Source organism: Hordeum vulgare, chromosome 2H (assembly GCF_904849725.1).
Source record: "Hordeum vulgare subsp. vulgare chromosome 2H, MorexV3_pseudomolecules_assembly, whole genome shotgun sequence".
Taxonomy (NCBI): Eukaryota; Viridiplantae; Streptophyta; class Magnoliopsida; order Poales; family Poaceae; genus Hordeum; species Hordeum vulgare.
This window is the reverse complement of record NC_058519.1, coordinates 262,124,863-262,133,967: the sequence shown is the minus strand read 5'-3', so window position 1 is coordinate 262,133,967 and position 9,105 is coordinate 262,124,863.

The window sequence follows — 9,105 nt, the reverse complement described above, 5'->3', positions numbered from 1 at the left end:
GTGATCCCATGGTATGGTAAGCATTGTCCATTACGTGTTTGTGTACTAACCCATGGTCTTTGTGAGACTCCTAGGTGGGGGTTAGGTGTGTTTCCATTGGGCTTGCGTCAAAAGGAAGATCTCATACAACCCATGAAGGATGACGTCAAGTGGTGATCGTCATCAAGATTGTGGTGTGCAAGTTCAAGTGGATCAGCACGAATATATCATTGAAACTATTGTCAATGATCATGTGTTGATAAGGACAATCTCATGTGCTAACAAGCACAAGATCAAGATAAGCATTCTTGAGCACTACATGCTTGATTCTTGTGGATGTTCACATGGTGGACAAATGAAGATAAATACATAAGCTAGGCTTTCCGCATTGTGTATGGGAAAGCTACTTGAAGACTTCATCATGTCTTGCTTTCAACTTGAGCCAAGAAGGAACAACAACATCAAGCTCAGGTGAAAGGGCTAAGTCAAAGGCATCAGTTTCCTTTGATGTTAGTGGTGCGGAGTGATGATCAGCGAATAAAAGTATACACTCAAGTTTGGATCATCAGTACTCTTTTATGATTCTTGAGTCCTTAGGGATCCCACACTATTAAGAGGCGATCACAGGTTTTGCGATGAACTTGCTCAAACTACATCATCACTTTCTGCTCTGTCCACATCTCCACTGTTTTGTTGTTATCTGAAAACAGAACCAGTGCCTCGGACATCCAGCTTTCTCCGGACGTCCGAGGACCGGACGACCGACTAGCTCAGAAATCCGGAATCCTATACTAGAGAAATCTGAGCCATATAACTCGGACTTCCGGCTCCCTCCGGATGTCCGAGGCCCGGATGTCCGGCCAAGTCCCGAAAATCCGGAAGCCTGCACGAGTAGAAGTTGAGTTCTATATCTCGGAAATCTGGCTCCCTCCGGACATCCGAGCGCCGGACGTCCGACACCCGTCGGAAATCCGGAACCTACCACCAGTAGAAGTTGAGCTGTATAACTCGGATTTCCGGTCCTCTCCGGACGTCCGGTGGCTGATAAATTCAAAATAGTTTCAGTCGTATCTACAAGCCTCGGACGACCGACCCCTGTCGGACGTCCGACCCCTCGCGGACGCCCGGACTTCCGACAACTGTCGGATGTTCGGACCCTGTGTGACTTAAAGTGTCCCCAACGGCTCTTTTTCTCTCCCCACTATAAATACCCCCCTCCCACTTCGTGAGAGGGTTGCCTAACACAACCTTATCCTCATAAGAACACATTTCCACCTCACACACATTTGCTCACTCCAAATCTTAGATCCCAAGAGCATTTCTGAGCCCCTTTGAGGTTTGTTCCAATCAAAAGATAGATCGTCTCCCTCTCCTTCTCTCAACCCAACCTATTTGTGATTTGAGCATTCCCCGTGATCTTGTTACTCTTGGAGGTTGGAGACTCCTAGGCGGTAGGAGTTCTTCGGAGAGGAATCAATCCGTGTGATTTCCCCCGGAAAAGTTTGTGAGGGTTTGGAAGCCACCTCAAAGTCTTACCACTAGTGGTTGAGAAATGCCTTCGTGGTGTTATCACAAAGGGAGAATAGGGTGAGCCTTCGTGGCGTTGGGGTGCCTTCGTGGTAACATCCACCTCTCTAACGGTGACTAGCTTCCCTCCAAGGAAGTGAACATCGGGATACATCTTCGTCTCAGTGACCTTGGTTATCCTTAACCCTAACTCCTTACTTGTGGTTTACTTGTGTTATTTGAGCATACATACATTGCATATTGCTTGTGATCATTATATTGTGTTGGCCATTTCTTGTACAAGATTAATCATTCAAGCATACCCTCTATATCCACACGTTCATACTTGCAGCCTTTGATACATCGTGTTGATATAGTGTGATCTAGTATCTTGTGTTGTTCACCTACTTGTCGTGTGATATAGCTCAAGTAAGTTTGTGTAACTTACTTGTGCTTGTTAGTAACTGTATTGTGTCCATCTTGGTAGATCGTGTTGTTGATACACGTTGCAGTGCCTAGTGCATTTAGGATTTGTGCTTGACAAGTACCCTCTTAGTTTATTTCCGCATTAGGTTCAAGCCAAATCCGAAGAAGTTTTTAAATAGCCTATTCACCCCCCTCTAGGCGTCATCGAGGTCTTTTCATCGGTATCCCCATACCTTGTTCAATGTCGTTACCGGCAAGTCTCTTTACTCGTTCCATAGCACATCATCCCGTGGTTAACTACTTAGTCACACTGAGCTCATTATGATGATGTTCTACCAAGTGGGCCCAGAGATACCTCTCCGTCACACGGAGTGAAAAATCCCGGTCTTGATTTGTACCAACCCAACATCCACTTTTGGAGATACCCGTAGTGCACCTTTGTAGTCACCCAGTTATGTTGTGCGTTTGATACACCCAAAGCACTCCTACGGTATCCGGGAGTTGCACAATCTCACGGTCTAAGGAAAAGATACTTGACATTAGAAAATCTTTAGCATATGAACAACATGATGTAGTGCTATGCTTAGGATTGGGTCTTGTCCATCACATCATTCTCTTAATGATGTGATCCCGCTATCAATGACATCTAATGTCCATGATCAGGAAACCATGATCATCCGTTGATCAACGAGCTAGCTAACTAGAGGCTCACTAGGGACACATTGTGTTCTATGTATTCACACATGTATTACGGTTTCCGGTTAATACACTTATAGCATGAATAATAGACAATTATCATGAACTGGAAATATAATAATAACCATTTTATTATTGCCTCTAGGGCACATTTCCAACATTCATGTCCTACCATTTGTAAGGCATGCATCAATAGGTTGTAGATATTCGTATGAACAGGTTATTGAATCAATATAAGCAGAGGTTGACCATCTAATGTTCAATCATCATGTCAAGTCATCTGACTTATTTCAAGTATCACTTTTGTCACACACACCAAGTTTCGGGAAAACATTTGGACGTAGTTTAAGCAGCACCAGCAAACAATCATTGACTATGGGCATGGATATTCAAATAGTTTTACACTCTGTAGAGGTTGCATACTTTACCCACAAGACTAGGGGAACTTCCATGTCATCCACGGATCGCGGTATATTACATACCCCGAACAATGTCTTTCTATTGACGACGCTAAACAAAGAGTCCACTCGTTGGTACATGGCCCTCATGATGTACATCATATGAGACTCGCCCCAGATCTTACCATCCAAGAGGGGACACAACGATGTGCCTGGTGTCTGTAAAAACAGCCCATGGTCGCCCTACCTGGCACGACCTCGTATCGAGAGTGACCACGCCACTCCCGCTACTAGTAATGCGGGATCTCTCCTAGCATCGACCAAAGTAATCAACAAAGCCCCTTCCCATAGAGGGGTAGAGTGGTTATACATGTAAGGCTGGGAAGGTCGACAAATCTAAAATCTAATCTGTTTTCGAAAACACACACTCAACTTGCATTGTGTAACGCCCAAGATGTGATCCTAGCCTTATTTTGGCGCGAGGGCCTCGACAGGGATAGAAGTGCATCTCGGCGTTTCGCAAGAATGGATATCGTTACAAGTACATGTACTGAAGAGAAGAGTATATGGAATTGGCTTACACTCGCCACAAGCTACATCATAGTCACATCAGTACAATACATAAACATCATGAAGAAAAGCAGGGTCCGACTACGGACGAAAACAAATGAGAAAAGAACGACGTCCATCCTTGCTATCCCAGGCTGCTGGCCTGGAACCCTTCCTAGATCGATGATGAAGAAGAAGAAACTCCAAATGAACAATCAATGCGCTCGCATCAAGTAACCTTTACCTGTACCTGCAACTGGTGTTGTAGTAATTTGTGAGCCACAGGGGGCTCAGGAATCTCATTTCCAAAGGTATTAGGACTAGCAAAGCTTAATGGGTGAGATATGGTTAAGTGGTGAGGTTGCAGCAAGCGACTAAGCATTTATTTGGTGGCTAACTTACAAGTACAAGAATAAAGAGGGGGCAAGATCTACGCATAGCGGACGTGAACTACTGATGATCAAATGAATGATCCTAAACATCTACTTACGTCAGACATAACCCCACCGTGTCCTCGATCAGAGAAGGAACTCGCGAAAGAGACAGTCACAGTTACGCACTCAGTTGGCATGTTTCAATTAAGTTAACTTCATGTTATCTAGAACCAGTGTTAAACAAAGTTTCCACGTTGCCACGTAACCGCGGGCACGGCTTTCCGAAAGATTTAACCCTGTAGGGGTGCTCCAACTTGTCCATCACAAATTACCACAAGCCTCATAGAAATCCTCGATCACGAAACTCGCGACCTCGTCGGACTCCTTAGTGGAAAACCTCAACTCTGAGATTACCCAAAGCTTCACCGGAATCCCGATGCACAAGCTATTTCGTCAAAGGTAAAACTAATCCAGCAAGGCCGCCCGACGTGTCGACGAACCCGATAGGAGCCGCGTATCTCGTTCTCAGGACACGACGGATGGGTCACACTAGGAGAAACCAAACCTCGAGTTGCCCCACGGTGGCCCCATAGTCTGCCAGTTTGGACCAACACTCATGGGAAGCACTGGCCCGGGGGGGGGGGTTGATTATTTATCCGCGGGTGCCGGCGGGTCCCTATGCATTTTATTAGGTTATTAGGCAAATGTAGTACCAAAGTTTGGCCTTGCCAGACCAGTCTTATACTAAAATGAATTATCAAGGGGGTCGCCATAACAACCCTGATCATGTTAGGAGCGCTCAATTATGGAATATAACACCGGTAACCGAAACTAAGGGGGCAAAGGTGGAACAAAACACCAGGCTAGAAAGGCCGAGCCTTCCACCTTTTACCAACTATATAGGGGCATTAAATTATATAACAATTAATATGATGATACAACAAGGAACCCATGTTATCACATGGAAGCAACTGCACCTGCAACTAGCAACGCTAACACATGGTTAAGCAAGCGGTAACATAGCCAATAAGTGGTTTTCTAGGTTGAGAACAGGTTGAAGGATTTCATGGCAATGTTGAGAGGCTGATATTTAATAGGTGGTAGGCAACGAGACATAGCGACAGAAATGATAATACTAGCATGGCAATGATAGTAATGGTATCTCGGGAAATGGTCATCTTGCCTGAGATCCTGCTTGGAAGAAGAACGACTCCGTGAAGCAGATGAACAGATGTAGTCGAACGAGTCCTCACTTTCCGACACGCTTGCGGAACTCTATCGAGACAAAGGAAACCGGAAACAAGAATCAACACACGATATACAACACACATGATGCATGAATGGCTACAGTTATGCAGGGTATGGCATGACAAATCACAACAATCAACCACTACACATTAAGCAAAGTTCAATACGCAACGAGTTTCACATTGACAAAACTCCACATATGAATTATTTATTTCTATCCCGATTAGGTACACGGCAATATTAATTGTGGTTAAACATGGCAAGAGGTCAAGCGTAATTAAACTACCTATCTAGGCATTTTAAATGAGGTCGGAAACGACATATAGCATCTCCGAGATGACCTCATATGTTAATTTATAATTCTTTCCAGATCTGAATTAACACATTTAAATATTTGTTAAACATCAAAATAAATAGGTTCACGTGGTTCTATGCGTTGTTTCAACCAATTTACACCTAGAGGACATATCCAACGGAGCTACGGTTCAAATGATATGATCACCGCAAGATATGATGGCATGGATGCAATATGTATGTAATGACAGCCACAAGCATTCCAAAAGATATAAACAACAAGGTAATATGAAACTACACGAGATTCTAAGCAAGTTTCATGTAGGACGCGATCAAAATGGAGCAACGGTTCAACAACTACAAGCTAAACAAGAAATAGTCGTAATCTGCCAAAATCAGCAACATAGCATTTTCTACACCCTCGAACAACAAGCTACACAAATCCAAAATGCTAAAATAAGGCATCAGACAGTAGAGGGCAAGATGCACTACAACATACTACTAATAACATCTAGCATGGAAGCATGTATCACTAGGAAAAGAACTCACAAAATGGCATCTCAGACACAGTTTCAGACTTAGTGAAAATAACAGTTTTTGACAGTGTAGTTTTCGATCTGAATGCATATTGATAGCAGAAAAACTATATGCTACAGGGCTTCAAATGGCATGAAAATTCATAGCATGCTAGAGAATCTTAAGGACTACAACGAACTCCATTGCACCAACCTCAAAAGAGCTATAGATCACCAGATAAACTCATGGAAAGACAGCAACAAAATATAACAGGTTTCAAACTTCGAAATATTTCAGCATCTCCCAATCAACATTATTTTATAGCATCTTGAGAGCAAGCAAACAACACCTAGACATGGATTTCTATTGCAACCAAAATTACCAGAGGCTAGCCTACACATCCAAGGGCATATCTCTAGTTGACAACTCGTGCATATCATGCACGGAATAAATCCCACAAAATAAACAAAAGGCAACATGGAAAAATATCACGCGCACGAACTTGTTCAAAAGCTAAAACTAAATGCACAGTTAAATTCTATGTATTTTTCTACCCCGAAAACATATATAACATGAGGGGTTGCGAAATAAAAATAACGCCACACGTATATGCGAGAAAATGTCCTAAACGCGATATAACAAACTAGTGACAGAACCTGCATGCAAAAATGCAAATAACTACTCTAAAATACATGGCAAAAGGCCCCTAATAACATGATCATTTCATCTATGGCATTTGAGCAATCCGTACACGCACGAAAATAAATACGGGATAATCCCCTATTAGGGCAGCACGCAAATCTACGCATACAACAAGTCAAACTACTCCAAACATGCATGCCAGTTGCAAAATATGAATCTACGCAAAAAAACTAATCAAGTTACATATTTAAATCATTGTGATCTGACGCACGATTTGGAATCTACGCTCGTTTGAAAATCTAGCATTTTTCTGAAATTAAGTAAATTCGCCGGATAATTAAAAAAAACCTACGGGCCGAACTGGTGGGCGCAAGTTAACTATTAGTCGCCCTAGCGTAATATAGAGGGGCTGGGGGCCTCACCTCGGCTCTTGGGCCGGCTTGGTTGGATCTGGGCCACGACGAGGGGGAGGCCGGCTGGGCCAACAGAGGGACAAGCTGGCCGGCCCAGGCGGTGGCTGGCGCGACCCAAGCGCTCGAAGCGGCCTAGGACCGCGACGCGCAGCAGCTACCCGTCTCCAACCCCATGCAGAAGAGGCCGGTGGTGCTGGGGGTTGGCTGCAGGCGAGCGGAGCTCCAACCGAGGCGGCGGAGGAACTCCAGGGCGATGGAGGCCGGCCGGATCTGTCCATGGGGTTCCGTTTCTGACGGATCCGTCGCGCTCCGGTGGAGCCTGCCTACATGGCGGGTGCGGATCGGGAGAAGAGTAAGAGAGAGAGGAGAAGAGTGAGAGGAAAAGAGAGGGGATAAGGAGCAAGGGCGCGGGGCTCCAGCCTGGTTCCGGCAACTCCGGCGGCCGGGGCTCGCCAGACGGCGCAGGTCGAGGCGATGGGTGCTGCAACTCGGGAGTCCCTCTCCCCGAGCGAGCAGGGGGCGCGGGCCGGTTTGGGCCCTGGTGGGCTCGATCTGGGTTGCGCGGGCCGCAACTGTGGGATGCGCTAGAGGGGCCACGTGGCGCGCTCCGGTTGGCTGCGAGGTCGGCTCGCGGCGGCTCAGGTGGTGACCGGTCTTTTGGGGCGGCGCCAAGTGGCGAGGTGGTGGCGGCTCGATGCAGAAATCGAGGCAGGAGGTGGGAGAAGGGAAATTTGGCATGACAGGCCACCTATTTATAGTAAAGGGGTTCTAGGGTTGGGTTTTAGGGGAGGGTTTTCATCCGATTTCGACCACGCGATCACGATCGGACGGCTCCGGTCGTGAGCTGAGGCAAGGTGTACTTAGTGGCTGTGTAGAGGGGGGGGGGGTGTTGGACTAAGACGAGAGGGAAACAACATCCCGTGACACGAGTTTTAAAACACCGAGAAATGTCCGACCGTGCCGCTATGGTCGACCGTTCGGGCACCAGACGGACTCCGGTTGCGACGAAATTTGGCAGGCGGCCTACCTATATCTAAATAAGACCGCACGCCAAGTTTAAACCCAATCAGAGGAAGTTTTATACACACTTTTAAAAACAAGATTTAAACGATGCCGCGTGCGCGTGCGAGTGTGGTCGGGCTCAACACGGGCAACGACAAACACGAAGAGAACCGACAACTAACAATGGATGCAGGTTTTGAAAACTGACGGCAACTGAGTGCCGATGCAATGCTGATGATGCGAATGATGTGATGATGAGAGCGACAAACAAATAAGTCACACGATGAAAACGGAATAAAAGGGAATCTTTTGGGGCGTCGGTCTCGGGCTGTCACAACTCTCCTACGCTACAAGAGGATCTCGACCCGAGATCCAAGAATGAAAGGGGAAGAGGATAAGAAAGCAAGAGGTAAAACTTAGTCGCTTCTTTGACAAACGAGTGAAACCAACAATCCTTGAAGGTTGCAAAGATATGAGGAATGATATGATAAACTAGAAAGAATTCACAGAAAATTTCGGCAGCACTTCGGTAGGAAAAGGGGAACAAAAATTCGATAAGATAGGAGAACTAGACAAGATTCACGACAAACTAAGATAAATTGAAAAACAAGGAAAGAACATGATCTTGATAGAACAAGATGATAGATTGAAGATAGAAACATCACAAAGCCTCCGTTATAAAGAATAGGAACTTGCTTCTGACAAGAAAGAACGAAGAAGAACATGAGAACTACTACCACAAGAATATTGAAGAACATATTGAGAACGAAGAGATCTTGAGCCATCTAACAGAAAAATTGAACAAGGCACCGGAACAATTGAGAGATGAATGAAGAGGCAACAATTGAGAAGAATTGAGGATGAAAGCTGAAAGCTGAGAACGAAGAATCTTATGAAATGATGGCCTTCGGAGGATCAAGAATGAAAACAACTCAGAAAAGCGCTGAATAGCAAGAAAGAGATCTCATGATTGGGAACAATTCAAGATTATGCCACAAAGCTGAAATGATGAATCTTGAAGAGAATGGATCAAGATTTGAGAGAAACACTCCTTCGGTCTTC